Consider the following 26269-nt stretch of genomic DNA (forward strand, 5'->3'; position numbering starts at 1 on the left):
TGATCTAGTCCTTGACATTACAATGTAACCTTCGAGTTCCATCTTTCTCTTTCCCTTGAAAAAAGGTAGATCACTTATTCATATCTCTCGATTGTTGATAGTAACCTCTGAAGGAGCGTTAGTGGATTATTTAACAGTTTAAAACCACTTCTGAGGGTGGTTTTTGCTTTGTTGTCTCCAATAAAGTAGATTTGGCCTTGAAAATGTGATTTTTGCTTTTTTTCTTCCATTCCACAATTTTTAAATGACTAAATATTTGAGGCCAAATGAGCACCACTGTTTTGAAGGCTTTTCCCTTCTCAATCAGTTCTTCTGAGTACTACTGTGCCAAACATAGTTTTACTCTTTTGGTTCATATCAATGATCTTTTTAAAGGGGATTTGAGGAGGGAGAGGAAAACTGCAAGAAGACACAATTTTAAATGCTAGAGAAACCACAGATTTATTTCTTTTTTCAGGTTTCTGACAAGTTTTGGTCCTCTATGTTGTTCTGTGATCAACCGTTAGAGGAAAGTGGTAAAAAACAGAAAAGGAAGTGACCAATTGCCAACATTCAGTATCTCTTTCCAAAACGACCCTTCTGCAGAAGCAAGGGGAATCAAAATGGAACTTCCCACATATCAGTGTGTTGACGCAATAATAACCAATTGTAATATGTTCCCAGTGCAAGTTGAAGTCACCAAGGTAGAAACTTTCAGAAGATAATGATTTCTTTGTTGAGTGAAAGTTATGTTGCCTCCAGGTGATTGGCAAATGAAGTGGATATTTTGTAGGATTAGGGGCCTCGGTATTTATTTTTACAGAGAGACACATAAAGGTGGGGAAATAATTAATATTTCAACACTTGCAGAATTTGAAGTATCCGAGTAACTGCCCCTTCCCCACCAACGGTTACTATCCAATCAAGAATCTCTATAAATGGCATGATCCACCTTCGAGGCAGAGGGGAAAAGTCTGTATTCTCATTATTGTAATACTGAGCAAATGGATCACTAGTGTGTGTGGAAGGAATTTCTCGGGAGGATCGGGATACCGGCCTGAGTTTCAGTGGAGGTTAAGGAGGGAGCAAACGTTATGGGTCGGAGGGAGAACATGGTCATTAGACCATGTTGTAGGAACGAGCAGGTGGATTATCAGTATCTGCAGCAGAAGCGTCCGACATAAATCAGGAGGGCTGAATTAGACTTTACTGAGAACTCCTTTATAATGACACAGGTTACATTTTGGTTAACGTTTTGCAAAATTATTTTATGCAGATATTCTGAAATTTGGAATGGATCTAAAAATCCTGGACTATGCCAGGCAGCTATGGTCAATATCTATGACTAACTAGTACAACAGGGTTCTTTAATTTAATGTGGAAAGAAAAGGTGCAAAACGCTTGTAAGGGGAGTGAAACTTAACAGTGGAAGCTTGAATCATGATTTTGCTGGTTTTATAAATCCAAGATTTGGGCTGGGCATTGCAGCACCAGCCCAACATGGAGCTGCCTGATGAAGCATGACACCTCTTGGGGTGTGCAAGGTCTTTTGCTCCTGAAAAGGGCTATGCCCGTTAGAGGTTCTGACCTGCACACAATTTCTTTGGTTTCTGTAGGAACTGCATACTACCCAATGCAATGTATCAGAGAATTAGCAAGATGGCAAAAGTATTCAGCCACACTAAACTTGAGCTCTGAGGCTTGGGGTGAGTATGGGAGTGTCACAAGGAACTAACTAGTATCCTCCCACATTGAGCACTAAATCCAGTTTGAAGCAGGCACTGTAGCCACGACAAACTGACAGACAGATGTCTTGTAGGAAAAAAGCAAGGTCCTTCGGCGGCCACACAGGGGTTACACAAGAATTGTACTGGCATCCTGTTCCCTCCCTTTCAAGAGTGCCCTGAGTGTTACATGTGGCTCAACAGACTTGTCAAGCAGGATTTGAGAGTGTGATGTCACAGGATGCCCACAGTCCGGAATTCTGAATATTCTGTGGAGCTCACAGGAGTCAGCTGTGCCCATTCAGGTCAGTCTATTGTTCACTCCTGGGAGGCATTTCATTTCTCGTTCACACCTATTCAAGGCTAAGCAGAGGCTGAGAGAAACTGGAAAGTTAATGGAAATTAGTCTCCAGGAACCTCTGACAGGGAAAGATAACTTTCTAAAAAGTTACTTTTTCTTAATATTTATTAGACATCCAACATCACAATTCAATAGGGTTCAATAATTTAAAATAGTGGTTTATTTAATTTTCTGAGCTAGCAGTATTTGTATTTTAACACGCACTTTGGTTTTCTACATAAGACACCTAGGCCTACCACAATGAAAATAGCTTTTTTCTACATCTTCCACTTTCAAATACTGTGCACTCTATGTTGAGGACTACACGGCTTACATGAGGTGACTTAGTAATATTTAAAAAAGGGGGTCTTTACTTGTCAAAAGGATACATTTTAACAGGCAACACTAAGTTTTACTATGCAGCATTCGGTTCACAATGGTAGGCCTGTAGCCAGATTTTCTTTTGTCACACTGGTGGATGGCATAATAAGTGCTTCAGTCCACAGGTGATAGCTAACTTTTCATTCCATGGGTGTATTGCTGCACAATCCACTATGGCCTAACGAAAGAGTTTAATACGCCAATCAGGGATCAGAAACTTTTTCCATGTTTCAGGGGTCAAAGCACATACGCTGGGCACTGGACAGCAGTGCCACAGAGTGTAGGGTTTAAGGACCAGCAAAAAAATGGGGTCCAGCATAAGGCAAAAACTAAAGGGTGACCAAGCAGAAAAGGTGGATTTCCTTCAGCTGTGCAGTGGAAGGCCCATTGCAAAAGTTGACTGATCCCCTTTCTGTTGTTTATTGCTGTATTAGGATGTTAAAGTGGTACTAGTGAGGTGAAACCTTTGTTCAGACAGTATTAACCTGTGTTAAAATGACAAAATACGAAGGCAATATTGTCACAAAGTGTGATGCATTATGACACATAATTTGCCGTATAATTTAGTCAATCCTGCTGCACAACATGATCCCCCATGCAGTATAATTCTAGCAGCCCTACAGAAGGGATAACCCTTTTATGCTCTTCTTGTCAACATCTTCACAACACTGCTTTCAAACCGTTCCAACAAAAGACCACTAACTGGGGGTCTGTTCACAAATTGCAATTGGTAGCACATGAAGTAGTACTACAGTAGTACTACAAAATGCAATTTACAAACCTAAAGATGGAAACTTCAGTCTCCACCTCTCCTATCTTTTCTGTGAGACATCGCTGCCACACTAGTAGAGATCTCTGCATACAAAAGGTATATGTTTCAGCAGTAAATGTGGGTCAGACAAAGGCTTTGGCGAGAAAACAGGAAATTTAAGAAGGGATTTAGGGTGATATATGCTAATATATACACACCCACAAAACAGTAAGACCATTGCTTTTCAAAAACTACACTTCTAAAAATTACTAGTCCTAAACTTGCCAAAACGAGCTTAAATATACTCCATCCCAGCCTTGGAGTAAGTCAAGCACCACACATTCACAGGACCCCCACCACACTCCCAAAAAATAATAGAGGCAGGTAAATAAATTAATACTCTATAGGAGCTAATGTCAAAATAATTGTATGAGTTCAACATTTAAATAGCATATATATTATTAAAGTCAAAAAGTATATATCATTATTTTAAAACTGATAATAAACATGAAACAATGAAACAGATCAAAAAAGTAATTTAAATTAATCCAACATAAACCAATTTACTACATATTAAATAAAAATAAAAATGTTAGGGTACGATTTTTGGTTATTATTCAAAAATTACTTATAAATAAAATATTTATATCAATTATTTAATACATGTTTAATGAGTTATTGTGCTGTAGGATGGGTTAGTTCTAGGTTAAAATACATTTCTTACATTAAATTATTATTTATAGGAAAACAAACTTTAATACTTGTTCCAGTATGTTCCAGAGGGAGAATTCACAATGGTGGTGTGTTTCAATATACAAAGTAAATAGGGGCAACTTTACATTCCTAAATCCTGGTGTAGGGCTTGAAGCCTCCACCCCTGATTTGAGAGGGTGAAGACATAGGTTTACACCTAGGGCTAAATCTGCACTCGCAGATGGTGAAAAGCAGTTAAGTGCGGAGCGTATATTTACTTATGCGTATGTCTACCTTTGTTATAGGCCCATAGGCCTCTAAAGTGTAAGGGTTATTAAGCAGATTCTGTTATTTGTTGTGCTTAAGGGAAACGGAGCCCAGGCGTAGTATTGTTATTCATTTGTTTTTCCTCCTTTCAGATCTCCTTTCCCATAGCACCCTCTCAACAAAACAAAAAAATTCTCTAACCCGTCCTCTATGCCACTAGCTACAGAGAACTGGGCACTTCTAGACAGTGCTGATCTGAAGAAATCCAGGGCCGCACAACAAGAGCAACAGTAGTGGGCCAAGAAGAGACGTTTATGGTATTCTGTTATATATGTAGATTTGAAACGTTTTCCTACTTTTTGGCTAGGTCAGGGGTTATATTTTTTTTAATAAGTGAGGACCTGCTATACTGAAGAGTGAAGGGTTTCAAATGTTAGTCATGGTTTATGTTGTGAGGTGAAGAGTTAGTCCCACAAGAACCATCCAAGGAGAAAGGAAATTAGCAAATTAGTGTTAAATAGGTCGAATGGGCAACGCTAGACCACTGGTTTATGTCCTACCTCTTCCTCACCAAACCAGCTGTGTTACGCTCTAAAGACTACAGAAATATTTGAAACGTTTATGAAAAAAAAAACTCAAGTTCACAGGCACTACACAGAGGGCTCACACAGGGAATAAAAAAGTATCTGCTGACTTTTCATGTGATGGCATAGCGCCTACAGAAGATAAATAACCTACAAATTCACTAAATTGGCATATACAATCATTAGTGGACAGACTACATCACTGGAACAGGAGTGCATCATGAGTATCTCAAAATGCTCCCCACTCAGACACACGAATATAACGCGAAAGAAAACTAGAAAAACAAATACACATGGATTAAAAAAAATAAAAAGTGTGTTTTTATATAGAGTTGATTTTGTTTTATATCAGATCAAAGTAGGTCTATCCAAGTATCCAGATAAATCACTCTCGTCATCATCGCTAGGGGAAGCAGTGCCAATGAATGAAGCAAAAGCAAAGGGAGAGCACCAAAAATTCATCGGAGCACATCACCAGAATAAAATGTTGGACTCTCCTTGAGCAGAAGATACTCATTCAAAGATGGTGATGCCCCATGAATCACCTACTTATCCCTTGTGTGGCCTACGGTCTCGAACTTGCAGGCATGAGGAACAGCTGAAAAAAGCCACAACTAGAGCGCCACACAGTAGAAAACTGAAATCTCAGTCGAAATGCAAGCAGGCCCCTGACAGTCAAACACACGAATGGCCTAGTGACTTCCATTATCGTAGCTAAGGGTTGTTGAACTCAGAGTGTCTGCTGGTTTCCAATTCGAAGAATGGAAAATAATTGTAGAAGTCGAGTGATGTCCTTCAAAAGGGAAGGGGGCATATATGCGAAATAAACCATTCAATGTAAAATATATGTACTTAAAAGTGGTGTGCACTGAGAAGGGCACCACTGAAAAGTTTTAAGCAGTGGAGTTACAGAAGCAAATCTTTTGGCACCACTGAGAAGCCTGTATCAGCTGCAGTCAAGAAAAGGCAAAACGGATTAGAACAAGATGGAGACAATCCCAACAGACCAGCCTATTGTCCAAAAGTGCTTGACCACAGAAAAGTGACCAGCTCTACTAAAATAAAGTAAGCGTTGTAAAGCTGTTTACTGGTGGGAAGATACAGAAAACACTGCGATCTGAGTGCCCAGTGCCCAGACAGGTGCGCATCGATATTAAAGCGTATATTTCATGCTACTTCCATAGGGTTTGGGCAGCCTCCCACTTTGGTAAGACAAAAGGCTTAGTTTTATCCTAACACAGCCAACTGCTACCCCAAAACTGTACATTTTTGGAATCATATGACCACTGCATTCAGACGTCCATCTACACAGAAGAAGATTAGAGCGTCATGTTAGTACATAAAATAGTGGAAATAAAAGATCCAGACGAGACGTGCCAATGACTAAACATAAATAATCAAGAGTAATGGGAGAGTAAGGAAGTGGCAAATCCGCAAATCAAAATCTCTTGCCCTCTAAGTAAACAGGGGGAGGAGAGATAACTTCTGAGCTACTTCAGGGATCCTTACAATAGACAATGCTCGAAGGCTGAGCAACATTTAGCTGAAAACCCAGGAATCACTTTTACCAGAAGAATAAGGCTATAAAAAGTAATCAGCGTTCAAAGGGATCCAACTACAACTAGCGCCTACATATGTTGTGCAGAATCGGGTTTGGCTCACTTCTGAACACCGTGGTCGCCAATTATGAGTAGAAAGAGGTAGCAGCATCTATCTCTGATTTGCTCACTGGCTCCCGTGGCCTGCCACTTGGTACCCAGACACTCCCCTTGCTATTCCTGGTCTCACAGTTATGAATAAAAAGTAAACAGGGTTCTAACAGCCCACTTTATGTTTTGTAGTTTCCACTCTGTCCTTCCCAAAGGCTCTGTACAGTAAATGGCTTTTGAGGCACTAGGGGTGAAACAGGGAGTCTAACCTGGTGGGGGGGGGGGGCGGTGCAGAATGCCACTTAAGCTGTCTCTGTCATATTTTGAATCAGTGCAATCCAAACACATCATGCCAACCGAGTCCCACGCGGAACGCATATCATGAAATACGCATAGCCCAGTCACATCCGGCTCCACTCAGCTTCCACATCTCTGGCACACGTAGCTGCATCCCAGAGCCACTTCAAAGGGTATCTGGCAAACATGTTCTGAAGTGTTAGAGATCTTTTGACAATTGGCGGCACCCCAGTCTGTGCCCCTACAACAATGGTACTCAAGTCCACAAGTTTGGAGACATTGCAGGACCGTCTCCTGCAGCACATCATCAGGAATACAAGTAGTTGCAAAATCCAGACATAACAAGCTTGTTCGAAGAATCAGCAGTTGCTGTTTAGTGAGAAACTCCCAGACACCTATCTCCACCGCTGAATCATGGCAACACACTGTACCTAAAAACTTGATGCTCAGGTCCTTTGAGCCTTTGTGTTTGGAGTTTACCAACATTCTGTCGTTTTCTTGTGCCCAAACAATACTCTGCTCCTCCATCCCCTGTCCCAGGCACTGAGACCTACTCCTCAAATCTAGTACCTCTGAGAAGATATGCCCCACCACTCCACTCCTTCTACGAGGACGCTGGTTCATTTGATGAGTGGATGATTGGATCCTTTGTACTTTCAGACTAGATCATATCAAGTGAGTTTTCCTGTGCTCATTATTTATTCGAACAGTTAACACATTCATTCATAAACTGATGCGTAGTCCAATAAATATTGACAACTAAAGCATTTTAGAGCTTAACTTTAACTCCAGCATTGGAGTCTTTCATAGATCTACATGCTTAAACCATTCTCCAATGTCAGACCGGGAGTCCCCAGCACTTTCAAAGTAGCATTAAACAATGTTAAAATGGCCACAGACCCACGAGGGTTTATTTTGTAGCATAACCACCTCATTTTTAACAACCCAAACTTCAGCCATAGAGGTGGAAGTGCTGAGCTCTCCACTCCCCCAGAGGCCACGACAGTTCATATTTCATAAGCACAACTATGAAGGATACGAAGAGCAGTAGAGAGCATCTGAGAAGGAGGGAGGGTATCGTGGTTGCACCTTTATTAAAATAGCTTTCAAAGGACTATTTGGCCAACAGAAGAATAAGTCCCCACATCCAGGCTGTAGTTCTTGGTGACAATGTACCTGCTTTTCCACATGCTGCTCTGCAGAAGCACAGCTGTCACTGACATGCTGCTTGTGCAATACAGTGTCATCTAGACTCGATGAGGGTGCTTTGCTTTATTGTGGAAGAAAGTGATGATGGGTTAGAGCCGGAGGGCAATCCCCGGTTTAGGACATAGGGTGGGTTCTATCTGGGCAGCCCAAAGAGACGAAGAGCTGATCAGAAATATGTATATCCTTTGTTTGGTCTATAGAAAACGTATTGTACCTGCACACATTCAAATAAACGTGGAAGGGTACTTTGGTGCATGAACTTAGGGTTGGTGCGGACGGTGGCTTTGTCCTTAGTGAAATGTATGTTTGGGTCCTTTATTGTGAAAGTCAGGAGCTCCCACTTTCTCCTGAGTAAGGCGAGATCCAAGAGCAGTGCGGTCTTCGATGAGAGACACTGAAGATCCACCCTACTGATGGGCTCAAGGGGTTGCAGCATCAGCAATCTGAGACTCTGCTCAGTTCCCTGGGCGCCAGACAAAAGGAAAACCCCTAAGTCTTTCCTCATGAATTGTTTAATGGTCCTCGGGAAAACAAAGGCGAAGAATCAACTGACCGTCTGCACCTCGATACTGCAGCCTCACAAACCCTTGTTGAGGAAGAGTTGAGGTGTTCCTTAGCTAAGTGTAGCTGGTACAGAAGTATTTGGTGAGGTTACTTTCCAATGGGATTTAGCCCTTTATTCTTTCATCATCCTCAGAAGTGATTACGTATGTGCCTCCTAACCCCTTTAGTCTTACCTGCGCCTGGTCTTCTAACCAGGCAAGGCCCTTGGGGACTCTGCTCCCGTGTGGTGAAGGCTCATGCCTCAGTTCTTTTGCTTTTTCTCCGTTGCTCGCTCTCTTTCTTGCTTCTTCTCTATTTTAGGGTTCCCCTTTTTTCATTACTGCCTTTCTTCTTTCACTGTCGCCTGTTTCATCTTGCTTGTTCCTTCTTTGTTTTCTCTTTGCCACTCACTCATTTCTACTTGTCACTCAACTTATTTTTTATTCTTTTCAACTCTCGTTCATTTTTGCCCATCTTCTCATTGCTACTTTTGCTCTTTTCTGCTTTGTTTCTATTTAGCACTTTCTTGCTCATGGTTTGTTCTACCCACCTCCTTGGCCTTTTTTCACTCTTTTCACTCCCTCTGCCAGCTTGTACGCTCCTTACCTCTTTTCCCACTTCTCACGCCCACTCCGAGCCCCACCCACTGCTCTTCTCCCTCCGCCCAGGCCCTACTTAAAAAGACCCATCTGTGCCCATCCGTCCCATGAACTCACCCTCACCTGCCTCTTCCATGCGGTGATCCTGCATGCTCTTAACCCGTCCGCTGCTACCACGCCGCACCTCACAACACAAAGGGGTGTTCTCATGTGCTACCTGCAAGTTCTCAAGCACTCTCACACTCACACTACCCTCTCTCTCCGACAGCACCCAACGCAAGACTCTCTCTCACCCACACTCACCGAACAGCGCTTCGCAATTTCCTTCATAGTCCTCAACACCTGCTCTCTCACCAAACAATCCATGGAGCTTTGGGACCTGCTGTTCCTCACAGAGATCTGGCTGAACCCTGCATCAGCCCCTGACATCAGTGAAGTCATTCAGTACAGTGTGGAAGAGCAGTTCACGGACAGTGTAGATTGTCAATGTTCCTTAAATGCAGTGCTTTAGGTTACTGCCCAGGACGCAAAACAAAAGAGAGTGTTAACATCCCTATGATACAATCGCAGAGGATTAGTAACTTTAGGATATTGTGGAATGAAGCGGGTATCCCATTTTTACAAGAGTTAAAACAGTCTTTTCCCAAACCAAACAAAGGTGGCTAGAAAAAAGCCTAAATAATTGCCATTTTACGTTCGGTAGAAATACACTAAACAGAGGTATGAAAATTGGTGATTTGGGGTGGGCTTATATAGCACCCAAAGGTTGTAGATAGGGGCTCACAGACCATCTTGAGTGTGTTATACAGAGAAACAGACATAAGAGCAGAACGTTGACGCTACAAATTATATTAGGTTTGTAAATAAATACAGGCGATTTTTACCAATAAATGTATCCTTTGAGACAAATTGTAAAGTATGCCAGACTCATGGAAGGGTCCAGTATATCCCGTTCTGAACAGTTTACTGCCTGCCGGAGCAAGGACCCAGTTAAAGATCATCTACCTCACATAATATTCACTTCACTTAGATCACTACTGCCTGCTTCACCAAAGAAAACAAATCCTATATGTTATCAAGAAAGCCTTTTAGGTGAGCTAAACTAAGACTATAGGCCTGATTACGTCTTCGGAGGAGGAGATATCCGGCCCGCTGTATTACGAGTTCCATAGGAAGGTGGGATTATCCGTCACATTCGGGACGGAGTAATCCCCTCCGCCAGAGTTGTAATCAGGCCCTATGTGCGCTTTCTTTCAAACATGTCAGCCAAGGAGATTGACCTTTGTCATCCATGCCTCCAAGGTATCCAGGGATATGTGATCGAAAAGATGAAAGTGATATACCATGAAATGACCAGACTGTCGGTATTTGGCTATTTCAGTCTTTAATCTGGCGCTCTGCAGGACTGGCAGGAGTAGGATGAGAACGGGAATGATAGGGGCTGAACAGAGACAGACTGGCAAGATATGCAAGGATGGAGTCACAGATACAGCTCTAATCCAAAGGACTGAGTGGAAGATGAGGCAGAGACCGGGACTGGAAAAATGCATCCTCGCGTCCAATCAGAGTATTAAGTAGAAAGTATGCAGATGCATGAATTATCATTTCAAACAGTGCTCCAGCTAGACAGACAACTCTGCACCCGTTTCTACTCAAAAGCAACATATTCATTGAAACAAAGATGTATCAACCTAAACTCCGAAAGCAAACCTTGTAGAAGATTAACTCCAGCTTAAACATGTAGATTTGTATTCATTACAAACGGAGCTAATGGTAAAATGGTGATACAACATCGTTACTCACAACTGGCCACTCTTACTTCGAGCCTAATTCTTTACATCAAGAAACTGAGATCAAGATTCAAGGGATACAACCTAGAAAATCTTTACTTCAGAGTCCTGGAGCAGACATACTCACCACCTGTTCGAACAACAAGAAGGAGACCAGCTCTAGCATAGAAGACCTAGACTAACGTGTCCTGCCTCCCACACGAAGGAACCAGCTCAGAAATCATAGTGTTTTCTGACATCTCAAAGATGAAGTCTGCACTGACCAGAGAGGACAATCAATGGAGATGCTCCTGATGTAGGAGCAGGAATTGTAATCTTTGTCAGTGATTGCATACCTAAGAGCTCAGTATCTGGCCAATATTATTACAAAACCAAAGGCAGGACCACCAAGAACAGAGACTGGAGTATTCTGTACCAAATACCTTATAGAAGACAAACAAACATAGTAGTAGGCAAACACTTTTCCCAACTTAAGACAAATGTGTCCTTCCTTTATTTCATGGTTTGTCTTAAAAGAGTATTGCTCCTGTGTCTCAGTCCCACTGTAGGAGCCCTGTAAACAAAACTACCACAGGGGGTAGATGAATCGATGCAAAGATACGTTTTCTTGAAGATGAAACACTCTTCATTTCAGACATTAATATTTAATTCCTGAAACTGTCCTGATTGTCTTCTCAAAAAATCAATTGCATCCACCACATTTCAAGAATGAGTGCAAGTGTCCCAGTCAGTTTAACCTTTTGAGTTTGATATGTCTGCAGGGTCAAGGGAGGTACCTGTGTTTAAGTTGAGCAAGTGGTTGCAGATGGGGCACCGCACTCATTTTGGAGACTGGCACTTTTGTTTCCTCATCAGACTTTGACCCAGAGCAAGAGAGAGAAAAACACAAACTGGGAAATGGAGAAAGGCAAAGGAAGAAAGAAAGGATGAAAAAGAGCCTGAAAGAGTAAGATAAATGGGCAAGGAAGTCTGGAAGTGGATGAAAGAGGCATGAGTTGGAATCAAGACTACCCAGCCTTGGTGTTCTGCAACCCCCTCGTTTGACATCACTAACCACAGGCATCTGAGCTAAACTTTGGGCACTAGCACTTTTACAAATTAAGCACTGGAAAGTCCTTGGACATTAATCCGACTGGCTGCAGTGCCATGACTGGCCACTAGATCTAGAGTCATGCTTAGGCCTCAGGGTATAGTGCTGGGCAGGGTGTCAAGAATAACATCACGTCAGATGTTACGCACCGTAAGGCATAGTATTCACATCTAAATACAATGGGAACAGGATACAGAATATTGTCTAGGAGGGAGAAGGTTCAGCTTCCAAAGAGTCAATTTTCAGCGGAGAATAATTTTAATATTAAATGACAAAACTGATAGCAGGCAGTATCCAAAATTTCTCTCCGGGAAAGCTGCTGTTCTGTGTCACTGTGAATTTTGAAATTTGATTAATACGAACCAAGAACCTAAATATATGCTCCAGGTCAATGTCTCCCATGCCATTATGGAACATTCTGCTACAGGACAAGGAAGCTGAAGCAGCACCCAAGGAAATAAAGCTAATATCAGTCTCCAATTCAGTCTCAATCCACACATCATCCCTTCACCAGAAGCATTTTTAGCTCTGAAGTTAGGGAGAACCTTCTGATTTTTCTAAAATTATTTAGGTCTAGAATTAGTGAGTATCTTTATATTTTACTAAAAATGATATGCAAGAAATACTAACTTATAGAGGGTTTCAGCGTTTCCCCAACATCTAGCGTGATCTGCTAATGTGTCATTCATACTCACTACAACATACAGCATGGGGCAGGGGTTAGCCCACATTAGCTATCGGCTAACTTTACTGTGAGTGACAGTATTTTGCCCTTTCATAAGGAGCAGATCCACTCACAGCAAATCCATTTAGTGTTACAGACTACTAGGCAATGCGTGCATTTTGCTTTAAAACAAATAGTTTTCCTTTTAACCAATTTGTTTTGGACTGACGAGGGCACGGCAACTTCCTCGAGAATAACATTTTGCAAAAAAACAAAACAAGCAATAAAAAACCCAGCGCCAGACATATTGGCTTTGCCAAAGCTTGTTATGTAACGAAGTTTTCACAGGTCACGGTTACACAGCTTCACGAATAGGCAGAGTGGAACAGATATGCCTTAAGGGTGCGTATTACCAAGCTCACATCAGTGTGTATCTTTAATTACATGTCACACGCATAACAGCCAACAGTGCACATTAGAGAGAATGTTGCACGATGCAACACAACAGGAATACAACTTTGAGTTAGTAATCATCAACACACTCCTCCAATCACAGGTCGCAAGCAAAACATCCGGCAGAATATATCAGACAGCACATTGCTCACATCCAATACTGCACAGATATGGCAAATATTTGGTTATCCGTGTGCTCACAACTCGCTCCCCCAGCACACACATTCCACTGCCTTAGAGCAGAACACACTGAGCTAGGACTGCATACATTAAACGCAGACCTAATATGTAAGCTACTGGCCGCTGTGTCGCCCAATGGCAGCACTTCTCCGCGTGCGGATCGGTCTGCGATGACAACCTTGGAAACGCTTGAAAAGCCATCCTCTGACTAGGAAAAGAGCTGTGATGCTACACCAACGCAGACTCTGTGCTATACGCGTGTGGATAATAACAGACCTGTCGGAGGCAGTGGTACACGAGGTATATGTGCCACGCTGCGAAGCCACAACCCTAGCTATAGTATTATGGGATTGTTGTTCTCGTGAGGCAGAAGCGCATCGTTCATGGACCTGATCTGGGTGCGGGGGGTGGCCTTTCAGGGTATCTCCTCAGATTGTGTAAATGTTGTGGCCTAGAGAGCACAACAATCAAGGGGAGGCTGAATGCAATAGAGATGTATATCCAGCTATCAATAAACAGATCCATGGGTACGTTTCGCGGTAGTATATAACTGAGGCAAGACCTGAAGACGTTAAGAGCACAAACACAAGTTATGACTGCTGAATTATAAAAATTCAAGGAAGGTGACACTGATCCCGCGGGAGAAAGAACATTACTTGAAAGACCATGTAGCACGGGAGACCACTGCCAGCCTATATCAGGGGGATAACAAGGCAGTGCCAGGGTCTACGAAGGGTACGCGGCGGCAGGGCCGCCGTTCTTGTGTGGGGCGTTGCTTGTGTCCATTATAAAGTCCATTCAAACGCTATATGGGCATAGGAGGGCACCGCAGGGTCCAAGATCGGACAAGGCCTACAGAAGTAATGCCAACATTTGAAAGGGGGTAATACCGTCGTCTACAAAGTCAGCAAAGGCAGTGTGTTGGTGGGGTGGGGGGGCGTACTGCCTGACTACGTTGCTGAGGAATTACAAGAGCTTATTTAGGTCACACTAATAAAGTCATGGGGGGAGGTCGCTAAATGGTACCGGGCACTCCACATAGTGGCACAGCAGACCGGGGTGGGGGCGGTAACGATGACGGACGGTGTTCAGGGATGGATTCTAGGGGACTGCTGTCCTTGACAGGAGGTGAGGTGTCGGGTAAAGAGGGGGCGCTTGTGTGACAAGGGCGTGACCCCCTCGGCCCCCTGCCGCAGATGTCCCGGCGCCTAAAGGTGGCCTCGAGCCGAGCCCCTCGCCTCCCGGGCTGTGGCATCTCACGGCGGGGCTGCGGAGGGGCCGGGGGCTCGGCTGGGGTCCCCCCGGCCGGGCGCCTGGTACCAGGCTCCGGGGTCACGACTTTGGCAGCCCAACTTGTTGTGGCACGCCGCAGAGCCCGCCGGATAGCGGCGGCGCAGGCTCCGGGGTCTCCCCGGCTTCCGACAACCCCACTCCCGCAGGAGGCGGCCGGCGACCCTCCGCCGGCCCCGCGCGGCTGCCCTCGGCTCCCCTCTCTCCGGGAGCCAGGGCCGCCCCCGCCATTACCTGCCCTCCCGGCCCCGCTCACCCGAGGCCCGGGGAGAGTGCCGGCTGCGCGTCCCCCGCTCCCGGCCCTGCCGCTGGCGGCGCTTCCTCCTCCGGCGCCGCTCCTCCTCCTCCTCCGGGGCAGCGCGGACAGTGCAGCCGACCCAGGGGCCTCTAATAGCGGCGCCCGGACACACCCTGCGCCTCCGCCCGCACCTAGCCCTGACCTCGCGGGGCGCTGGCAGCGGACATGACACCGTCGGGAGCGACGCGGCGCCGGGGCCGGGGAGCACAACTAGTTCCCAGCGTCCCGCCGGAGCACCCCGGTGGCACCCCGTGAGCAACCTGCAGCGGCGCGCTGCACCCCGCCATGCCCGAGCCCGCTCGCGGCTCCCTGCGGGCACCGGCGGTGGCCGCTGCCACCCTGTGCCAGCACAGCACCCCCTTACCATGATACCAACGGGGACTCTTCAGACAAGACCACACAGCATGTCACCTGCCAAAACTGGGACTCGTCCCAATGGCAGACATGCACAACGGTGTATATAAATACAACTGTGCATTCCTCGGTAGCCCGTGCGGCACCTGTTCCTTGTGTGAGCACGGCCGCCATGTGAGCCCGGGCAGTGCTCGGCCAAGGCCTTTGTTCATTTGCGCGGTGACTTCTGATCAATGTGATGAAAGTTGCATCGAAGGGAAGGTGTTTCAGTGGCCTCTCTCGTCGCCATGTAGTAAAGGCACGGCGACTTGTTACTAGGTAGAGAAGCTTGCACTGCTAGTGTGATTTTAACTCTGTTATGTAAGAGAAACTCGCAGTGCAGCTGTCCGTTGAGTACCGTGTCATAAAGGGACGTCTGTACTCTTTCTGTGAATGAACGTTGTAGTGCTTCTGCCGACGCCGAGTAAGCCGAGTGTGTGAAAGAAGGTCTGATATCCATGCCTCTCGCTTCCTTGTGTAACGGGACCTTTTAGCACTTCTACTGCCGTATCGGTCAACCTGTTGGCTCAACTGATGATGGGGGTCAGATATTCAAGAGGGTTAGCCCATTAAAGTGAGCTAAGAATAAAACAATTTTGGGACGGTAATGCAGGTTGGCAAAGAGAGTAACCCAACTGAAGTCTACAGTATGGGGCTTTCTAGGAGGGAGAATGTACCTGAAAAGAAGGCAACACAATCCAAACGAGGGTGACAGGTATGGACAGGTAGTAACTAGCTAGCAAGTTTTAAGTTTACTTAGTATCTCCTTAAGGTAGACAGTTTTCAGCTGATGTGACAGAATAGTGAAATGTGTTCCAGAGTAGTAATATTGATACAGTTACTTACCGGTAATCCTCTTTGCTCTGAAATCTCTCACGTGGCTTGCAACTATGCAGGAAGTGTGGTGGGCTTCGGCCTTCTTTATACTATATTGGTAGGAGGGGCAGAAAGGAGTAACAGGATGTTTTGGTCTTACGTTTTTTGATTGGCTCCAGCGAGGTCACATGGTTCCTGGGTAGATGTTAGACACCATATAGACCAAGTAGTGGTACGAGAAAATGAGTTGAGAAGGTAATGACACATTAATTTTTAAGCTGAACCACCTTGAGTATAATAAATTGGCATGGTATGGCAGCAGAGCTTCAATAGCTCGATGTTCACCGAAACCTATTTGTGCTCTCAGTATCACCTCAACCGATTCAGTTGATTTACTTCTGTGATTTACGCAGGTGTATTTTTAGAAGTTTCCTAAAAGGCAGCAGATGGGATCCAGCCCATAGACAGGGAGGCAAAGAGTTCCAAAGTTCAGCCTCTGCAATTGAGAAGGGTATATCACTTGACCTAACACTTCTGGTTTTGGTGATAGAGGTTAAGCATTTTAAGAATCAGAACGAAGACACCATTGCAGTGGACACCATAACATTTGTTTTGCTAGGAATTCTGGCCTGCTTGAGTGAAGTGCATTTTCAGCCGTTACTAGCTCCCTTCTTAAAAGATTCCGTTTTAAGGAAGTTTGGTTCATCCACCATGTGGTGAAATTCAGAAAATCCTGTACATCAGTGCTGGCTTTTTATATTTTTTTCAGTCATTTTGAACTTCACTGTCTTGTTCAGGATTGAAATCAATGTGTTACCACAATATTGACTTTTAATTATCAACCTGCAACAATGTTAACTGCAAGATATTGACTTAAACAATATTGTTAAGGTATGTAGAAGTGGACTTAGATGAGTTGATCATTACTCCCCTGTTTATACTTTCTTTGAAAATATTGTACAGGTTGTTATGTTACATTCTATATGGTGAATCAGTTGCGCTTCCCATGCTCAGGCTTATGTGCATTCCGCAGAGAAAGGTCAATCTTGGTCCAGCAGATTGCCCCCGTTTCCTGTGTAGTTCTTCCAACGTATAATAATTTTCAGCATCACAAATTCAAAGTAGAAGTTTAGTTTATTCTTTTATTGATGTACAACAGTCCTCCTTTCAGGATAAATGATGTTGTAACATTACATTATATAGTCAGATCATTTCATACATCTTCTTTACCCATCCCAATGAATTTCGGGCCTAACCCTTCATCAGGGGAATGGTTTCCTAAAGACATGGTAAACAACCGATAACCACACAATTTTCTGAAATTGGAGCATTGTAGGAGGCTGGCCTGGCTTATAGTGGGTACGTAATGGTACTTACACCTTGTGCCAGGTCCAGTTATCCCTTATTAGTAGATTGGTAGTGTTCTAGCAGCTTAGGCTGAACTAGGAGACAAGCAAAGCTCCTACTATACCACTTATATCATATAGCACTATATCATAAGGAACACAATACTCAGAGTTACTAAAAATAAAGGTACTTTATTTTAGTGACAATATGCCAAAAGGATCTCAGAGGACATACTTCCTTAGGAAGTAAGTAAAATACACAAAATATACACACAAACCAAAATTAGGTAAGTAAACAGTTAGAAAAGTAGTGCAAACACTGTAGAATACAATAGAATGCAACAGAACACAATAGGCCTAGGGGCAACACAAACCATATACTCCAAAAGTGGAATGCGAACCACGAATGGACCCCAGGCCTAGTGTAGTGTGTAGAGGGTCGCTGGGAGTGTAAGAAAACACCAAGGGTGTCCTAGATACCCCACCCCAAGGCCGTGAAAAGTAGGAGTAAAGTTACCCTACTACCATAGAAAGACAGTAAAGTCGAGATAGGGGATTCTGCAAAGGCAACAACTGACTGCAAAGCACTGAAGACGGATTCCTGGACCTGAGGACCTGCAAAGGAAGGGGACCAAGTCCAAGAGTCACGCAAGTGTCCAGGGGGGGCAGGAGCCCACTAACCCCCGGATGAAGGAGCAAAAGGGCTACCTCCGGGTGGAAGAAGCTGAAGATTCTGCAACAACGGAAGGTGCCAGGAACTTCTCCTTTGGTCAGAAGATGTCCCATGGCGTGCTGGAGGATGCAGAGTTGTTTCCACGCAGAAAGACCGCAAACAAGCTTTGCTAGCTGCAAGAGTCGTGGTTGAAGATAATGGGTGCTGCCCGGGCCCAGGAAGGACCAGAAGATCGCCCCTTGGAGGAGGAGATAGAGGGGGCGCTCAGCAACAGAGAGAGTCCATGCAGAAGCAGGCAGCACCCGCAGAAGCACTTGAACAGGCATTCAAGAAATCTGAGCACGGCGGTCGTCTCAACACAACAAAAGAGGGTCCCACGAAGTCGGTGGTCAACTCAGCGAGTTGAGCAATACAGGACGGGAGTGCTGGGGACCTGGGCTGTGCTGTGCACGAAGGCATCCTTGCAAAAGTGCACAGAAGCCCTAGCAGGTGCAGATCACACAGTACACAGGATTATTGTCTGGCATGGGGAGGCAAGGACTTACCGCCACCAAATTTGGACAGAAGGACCACTGGACTGTCGGGGTCACTTGGATCCAGCTCCTGTGTTCCAGGGACCTCGCTCGCCAAGACGAGAGGGGACCCAGAGGACCGGTGTTGCAGAAGTTTGGTGCCTGCGTTAGCAGGGGAAAGATTCAGTCGACCCCCAGGATATTTCGTCTTGGCTTCCAGTGCAGGGTGAAGGCAGAGAGCCCTCAGAGCATGCACCACCAGGAAACAGTCGAGAAAGCCAGCAGGATTAGGCGCTACAATGTTGCTGGTAGTCATCTTGCTACTTTGTTGCAGTTTTGCAGGTGTCCTGGAGCAGTCAGCGGTCAATCTTTGGCAGAAGTCAAAGAGGGAGATGCAGAGGAACTCTGGTGAGCTCTTGCATTTGTTATCTGAAGAGAAACCCACAGGAGAGACCCTAAATAGCCCTCTGAGGAGGATTGGCCACCTAACCAGGTAAGCACCTATCAGGAGGGGTTTCTGACGTCACCTGCTGGCACTGGCCACTCAGAGGCCTCCACTGTGCCCTCACACCTCTGCATTCAAGATGGCAGAGGTCTGGGATACACCGGAGGAGCTCTGGGCACCACCCATGGGGTGGTGATGGACAGGGGAGTGGTCATTCCCCTTTCCTTTGTCCAGTTTCGCGCCAGAGCAGGGGCTGGGGGATCCCTGTACTGGTGTAGACTGGCTTATGTAAGGAGGGCACCATCTATGCCCTTCAAAGCATTTCCAGAGGCTGGGGGAGGCTACTCCTCCCCAGCCCTTAACACCTATTTCCAAAGGGAGAGGGTGTAACACCCTCTCTCAGAGGAAATCCTTTGTTCTGCCTTCCTGGGACTGGGCTGCCCAGACCCCAGGAGGGCAGAAACCTGTCTGAAGGTTGGCAGCAGCGGTAGCTGCAGAGAAAACCCTGAGAGCTAATTTGGCAGTACCCAGGGTCCATGCTGGAGCCCCGGGATGCATGGGATTGGCACCCCAATACCAGATTTGGCTTGGGGGGACAATTCCATGATCTTAGACATGTTACACGTTCAGAGTTACCATTGTGAAGCTACATATAGGTATTGACCTATTTGTATTTCACACGTGTAATGGTGTCCCCGCACTCACAAAGTCCAGGGAAATTGCCCTGAACGATGTGGGGGCACCTTGGCTAGTGCCAGGGAGCCCTCACACTTAGTAACTTTGCACCTAACCTTCACTAAGTGAGGGTTAGACTTATAGGTGACTTATAAGTTACTTAAGTGCAGTGTAAAATGGCTGTGAAATACTGTGGATGTTATTTCACTATGGCTGCACTGGCAGACCTGTGTAAGAATTGTCTGAGTGCTCTGGGGTAGCAAAAGAAATGCTGCAGCCCATAGGGATCTCCTCGAACCCCAACGCCCTGGGTACCTAGGTACCATATACTAGGGAATTATAAGGGCGTTCCAGTGTGCCAATTAGAATTGGTGAAAATGGTCACTAGCCTGCAGTGACAATTTTAAAAGCAGAGAGAGCATAAGCACTGAGATTCTGGTTATCAGAGTCTCAGTGACACAGTTAGGCACCACAACAGGGAACACATTTAGGCCACAATCTATGAGCAGTGGGGTCCTGGCTAGCAGGGTCCTAGTGACACATATCAAACACACTGACAAATAGGGTTTCCACTATGAGCACTGGGGTCCTGGCTAGCAGGATCCCAGTGGAGACAGTAAAAACACCATGACACATACTCATAAACAGGCCAAAAGCAGGGGTAACAAGGCTAGAAAGAGGCTACCTTCCTACAAGCATGCCCCACAGTCACATACAATCTGCAAACATTATGAAACTGCATATACAACCTGGTGTGTTTAAACAAGTCAGTCCAAATACAGAGGGTATGAATTCTGCCTAGCTTTGTATAAGATATCTTTTATTATCCTTCGTGATGGTGCCCATGTTGGTGGCTCTATTACAAATGTCACATAGAATTTGAAAGAATTATTTTGTGGGATTCAACTCAAATCTCATGTATGTAGAATTTTCATTGACATGATCATTAACATTCTCAGCATAAAACGATTTATCCATAATAACCATAGCACCGTTTTTGTCTGCCTTGCAACATATTATTTCAGCATTTTTGGCAATTTGTCTAATAGCTCCCTTCTCTTTCATTCTCAAATTGGAGATCTTGGGAATCTTAGATTTACAGTTAACAGTTTTGATTTGGCATTGGATGGTTTAAACATTATGATCATTCACTTAGACTTAAGTAAACATATTAAACATTTCACTAATGTCACTATAATTTGTTTAGCATTAATGCAGCATTCGATTCACTGACAAGATACTTTCATGTTGATGTTCACCTTTTGAAGCCGTTACAGGGATGTGGAATTTAACAAAATATCTTCTTGTCCATGGGGTAGGTTGCTTTTGCTTCAAAAATCTACTTGTCCTTCAAAAAAATCTACTTGTCCCTTTGGTGCCATGTAGTGCAGGAACACATAATGGCCACAATCTCATTATGTAAGAACTCTGATAATAGCCTCTCTAATTATGCCAGGGCTAATACTTTAGTATGGCTTGAATACTAACAAATTCAAGCCCTACTGAAGCAATTTCCTTATTTTGCCACTTTTCTGCAGATCTACACACAGGAGCTGGTGGAAGAAGTAGGCAAAGTTCCAGGGCAAACCTACTAACTTGCATGTTTTAAGGATTTTCACAAACTCTTCTCTAATGTTTTCCCATACTGAGAAAGGTTGGAAATTCACTCCTGACAAAGGCAGAAGTAGGCGTTCTTTCAGGGTTGGGGAAAGAAATGGTTGGCAGGAAAGCAAACTTGTAAACACAGAATAGATTTTCTCAGGAGCAAATGTACACATGCATATTTGCTTGTGTTAAAATACAGTTTGAAGAGTACGATTTCCTAGTCTACTTCTGTAAATTCTTGTGAATCCATGAAAGCCACCAATGCAAAGACACCACAAGTGCTCTTTTGTGACTTTCTTTAAGAACTGGGCCCCTTATTAGGTCTGGCGTTAAACAAGACATTTTGTTTTTATTAAACTTCTATTTCTTTCTCTAGCCATCCATCGACTGGCTTTACTGTGAGTAATAACATTCTGCTCTTACACAAGGAGCATATTGGCACACAAAGTAGATGTGTTCAGCGGCAAGAAACTACCATGGCACTGTGTGTTTTTTGAGACCAACAGTTTTTTGTGTTCTTTTTGTCAATGTTACAATGGTGAGGGCCTGGCAGCACCCACAACAATAAAGTGTTAGAAAAGTCATGTCAAAACAAGACAGGCATAGACAAATTCAAAGGATCGAACACCAGTGTCAGATCAGTTGATTTTGCAATGCTGGTTTATTTTCATATTTCCCATAATCTTGTTGAACATGGTGTAGGAAGCTGGCCTGGTGTGTGATGAGCACCTACGGTGTTATAACCTCATACCAGGTCCAGGTGTCCCGATTTAGTGAAGTGTAGGCAGTGCCTAGGAAGCCAGGGCTCTCTAGAGGTAGCTATGGATGAGCAGCCAAGACTTATCTAGGAGATGTGCAAAGCTAATGCAATACCTTTATAGTCACACAACACTTAAACATATGAAAGAGCTACACAGTTTTACAAAAATAAAGGCACTTTATTATGGTAACACAAATACTAAAATACTGTATAGGCGATACCCCAACTGGGGGTAAGTAAATGCACAATCATATACACATTTTCAATCAGGAAATAGCATAGAAAGCAATAGGCATTGGTAAAAGCAATAACAAATAGTCAGGGCCTTAGGGAAAGGCACACCATATACTAAAAAAGTGGAATGTGAACGGCAGTCCAACACCCAAGGAAGTGGAATCATGGTGACCCCAGCGACCAGGAGAGAAGAGGTAATTACCTGGTTTTCCCGAAAACCAACAGGAGCACTTTGGAAAATGATTGTGCAAGACCCAACCAAGACTGGAAGAACCCAAAGGTGGATCCTGACAGAAGGTGACCCGCACAGGAAGGGGACAAAATCCAGTTTGAGAGGGAGTGCCTGGTTGTTGCAGGAGCCACTACCCATCCTTCTGGGGATGCAGGACCAGGTTGATGGTAGAGGAAGAAAGTCAGCTGTGCAGCACAGGAGCAGAAGAGGAGTTCTAGAAGTGATGCAAGCGATGTACCACATCGGTGGTCATGATTCTGTCAGTCATTGGTGCTAGAAAACCACCAACAAGCCTTGGCAAATGCAAGAGTAGGAGAAGAAGGTTTTGCAAGGCTGAAAAGGATCAACAAGGTCTGGGGGACGCAACCCAAGGAGGAGAGTCCAGGTTGACCCTCAGCAACTTGGAGAGTCAATTCAATTCAAATAAATTTTGTACGACAGATTGTCATAAAAGCATACATAAATAAAGCAATAGCAATACATTAACCACAAATGAAACATTAAAAAATCATTTAAGACTTAAGTAGAATACATGGTGATAGGACCATATAAAACTGTAAAATAGAGGGTTTTGTAGTTAAAAGCCGTAAAAAGAAAAGAAAAAAGGTATGAAATCTGTGAGGATATATTCTGTTCAAAATAATATCATGAAAGCACTAAAATAAAAACAGTAATAAAATATTTAAAATCACCCAACAGGTCACATACGGCTATAGATATAGAACAACGGTACTCAAAGTACGGCCCGCGGGCCGCCAGCGGCCCAACGGACCTAGCTTGGCGGCCCGCGAGACGCACACCAAACGCCACATCATAATGGCAGCAGTATGTAAACATAGAAGAGGGCCGCGGGAGCATGCTCCCGCGGCCCTCCTCTATGTTTACATACGGCGGCCATTGTTTATGGCGTTGCCCTGACGATCCTGGAAGCCAAAACCCCATAAAAGTCAGCACTTGCAGCTAACTTTTATGGGGCTTTGGTCGTCTGCTTCCTGTCACCGGCTCCACGTCTGCTGCCCGCCTGCCTGCCTGCTGTTCCACATTTGTGGCATCTTTACAGTGCTTTGAGTCAGGTAAGGCTCTTTGGTTATTTATTTATTTGTTTTTAATGTAGTGTGTGTTACTGGGGTAGGCGTGAGAGCAGATTGCGCTGTGTGTGTGCGCTGTGTGTGTGTGTTACTGGGGTAGGGGTGAGAGCAGATGGCGCTGTATGTGTGCGCGCTGTGTGTGTTACTGGGGTAGGGGTGAGAGCAGATGGCGCTGTGTGTGTGCGCGCTGTGTGTGTTACTGGGGTAGGGGTGAGAGCAGATGGCGCTGTATGTGTGCGCGCTGTGTGTGTTACTGAGGTAGGTGTGAGAGCAGATGGCGCTGTGTGTGTGCGCGCTGTGTGTGTTACTGGGGTAGGGGTGAGAGCAGATGGCGCTGTGTGTGTGCGCTGTGTGTGTGTGTTACTGGGGTGGGGTGAGAGCAGATGGCGCTGTGTGCAGATGGCGCAGTGTGTGTTACTGGGGTAGGGGTGAGAGCAGATGGCGCTGTGTGTGTTACTGGGGTAGGGGTGAGAGCAGATGGCGCTGTGTGTGTGCGCGCTGTGTGTGTTACTGGGGTAGGGGTGAGAGCAGATGGCGCTGTATGTGTGCGCGCTGTGTGTGTTACTGGGGTAGGGGTGAGAGCAGATGGCGCTGTATGTGTGCGCGCTGTGTGTGTTACTGGGGTAGGGGCATTGTTTTGAAAAAGGGGGTGGGGTGGTTGTTCCCCCTCTAAGCCCCGCCCCCTCTAAGCCCCGCCCCCCGCTGTCACTTCAGTGCGGCCCTCCGCCGCAAACCATACTGCAATTTTGGCCCCCGAGAAAAAGTTTGTGAGTACCCATGATATAGAACCTATTTCTCAGTCATTGATAAAATGTATTTATTTCCTGTGTCTAAGAATAGCCCATAAAAATGTAGACATGATGTTGCAAATATATATGGTTGGCAAAGATTGTAAAAACACATAAGCTGGTCGGCATTGTATCAAGTCCATGGATCTCAATAATGGCAGCCAAAATATCTTTCTTGGCAAATTATGCAATGTGCAGAATAGAACCGTACGGAAAGTACTTTGCTCAGTAGGAATGTCGCACAGGCATTTAGCAATAGGCCTCGACCAGTCATTTGTGTTTAGAAAACACACCAAGGGGTGGAAAAAATCTAGCCTAAACCTGGTTAAAACAAATCTGTGCTTTTCATTGCTCACCTCCTTTAGGTATAGTTGCTTGCCAGGTGATGTTAAGATCAACTGGTTTTTAAGAACACTTGGCTTAAGCAGTTCAGCAGACAGACTTAGTTCTTTAAAATGTGTCAGTCTTTTTTCAGGTTTTTTCTTGTGACAGCTTGTAGTGTTTCTAGTTTATAATAATAATCTGGATGTCCCAGATCACTCAAAAAGTTTTTTTACATATCCCAACTATTGTACTCTTCCTACATGAGAGGACCTAAAACAATCCCCTATAATCTCTTGGTTCCGCTTGGTGTACTCTTGGTGTACTCAGAAGTCCATATCTTGTGCCATAGGAGAATCAGTGGAATTTTAACTAGGTTTGAAATGAGCGGGACCCCTAGTTCTGAGTGGCGTACACATGATGGATTACTCTGTGGGAGAGAGAGAAGATTCTTCAAGAAGGCATTCTCTATCAGCTGCAGGGAGTCGTAATTCACATGCCCCCAAAGGCCTGCCCCGTACATGGCTGCTGACATACATTTGGCCTTATACACTGTTAATATCTCCCTAGAGGGTTTCTTTCCAACTTTGCAAGCAAATTTGCTCAAGACTGAAAGTGTAGCCCTCTGGTTCTAATTGCCACCCGCCATGTCCCTTTTATGTCAAACATGATCCCCACATAGGAAATGGATGTAACGTTATCAATTCTTGTATCCTTTATCATAAGAGTGGGGCTTTTCGGTATCACTTTCCCACACCTCATAGCAAATGTCTTGCTTTTATTAACTAATAGCTCCAGTTCCTCTATGTAGGACAGAAAGCACGTTAATAACTGTTGCAGTGCAAGGGGAGTTCACACCATAAGAACAGCATCATCGGCATATAATGGGGCAGAAACAGGCTGGGACCCTATTTGGGGCAGGTTGTTACAGTTAGCAGATAATATACCCAGACTATTAATGTATAAGGAGAAGAGGAAGGGTGCCAAAACACAACCCCGCCTTACACGCCTCTCTATACTAAAAGGCTGGGTACATTCGTCCATTAGACCATATTGCACTCTGGCGCTGCACCCCTGACATGTTTCCTCATTAAATTGTATCATCGGTTGGTCCACCCCATGACCCCCATGATTGCCCACAGTCTTCTATGGATTACACAGTCAAAAGCAGCAGTTAAATCAACAAAGACCAAGTACAATATCCCCTGTTTGATGGTGGAGTATTTCTCGATCAACATGCTTAGGTTCAGACCCTGTTCCACGGTTCCTACTCCCTCCCGGAACCCATACTGTAAGTCCAATAAGACGTTCTTCTCCTGGGCCCATTCTTGTAGTCTGTTCAAGATAACGCGACCTGCCACTTTCAGCATTGCATCTAGGAGAGACATAGGACGATAACAGGTGGGAAAATGTCTATCTCGCTTTTTCAAATTGGGACAATAATTGATCCCTCCAAGACCTCAGTAGGCCAACTTGACAACATGCATTCAGGACTTGAGTAAGTAGTGGCCCCCAGTGGGCTGTGTTGACTTTAAACAGATCTGCAGGGATGAAATCTAGACCCGGCGCCTTGCTGGTTTTACATGCGTTGTCGGTCTCA

General features: G+C 44.8%; 1 protein-coding gene and 1 long non-coding RNA gene across 3 annotated transcripts in view; one reads left to right on the forward strand and one right to left on the reverse strand.

The window, feature by feature from the left end:
- Positions 1 to 15125, reverse strand: part of BCORL1 (BCL6 corepressor like 1) — an 860657-nt gene extending 845532 nt beyond the window's left edge. Inside the window, exon 1 of one of the 2 annotated variants that reach the window (XM_069212828.1) lies at positions 14740 to 15125. The gene's annotated coding sequence lies outside the window, so the exon portion shown is untranslated. Of the gene's footprint in view, positions 1 to 14717 lie in introns of both variants that reach the window. The other variant, XM_069212837.1, reaches the window with a different exon arrangement.
- Positions 14259 to 26269, forward strand: part of LOC138265273 (uncharacterized) — a 72991-nt gene continuing 60980 nt past the window's right edge. The window contains exon 1 of the long non-coding RNA XR_011199333.1: positions 14259 to 14321. This is a non-coding gene — a long non-coding RNA (uncharacterized lncRNA). The remainder of the gene's footprint in view (positions 14322 to 26269) is intronic.

Source organism: Pleurodeles waltl, chromosome 2_1 (genome assembly GCF_031143425.1).
Source record: "Pleurodeles waltl isolate 20211129_DDA chromosome 2_1, aPleWal1.hap1.20221129, whole genome shotgun sequence".
Lineage (NCBI taxonomy): Eukaryota > Metazoa > Chordata > Amphibia > Caudata > Salamandridae > Pleurodeles > Pleurodeles waltl.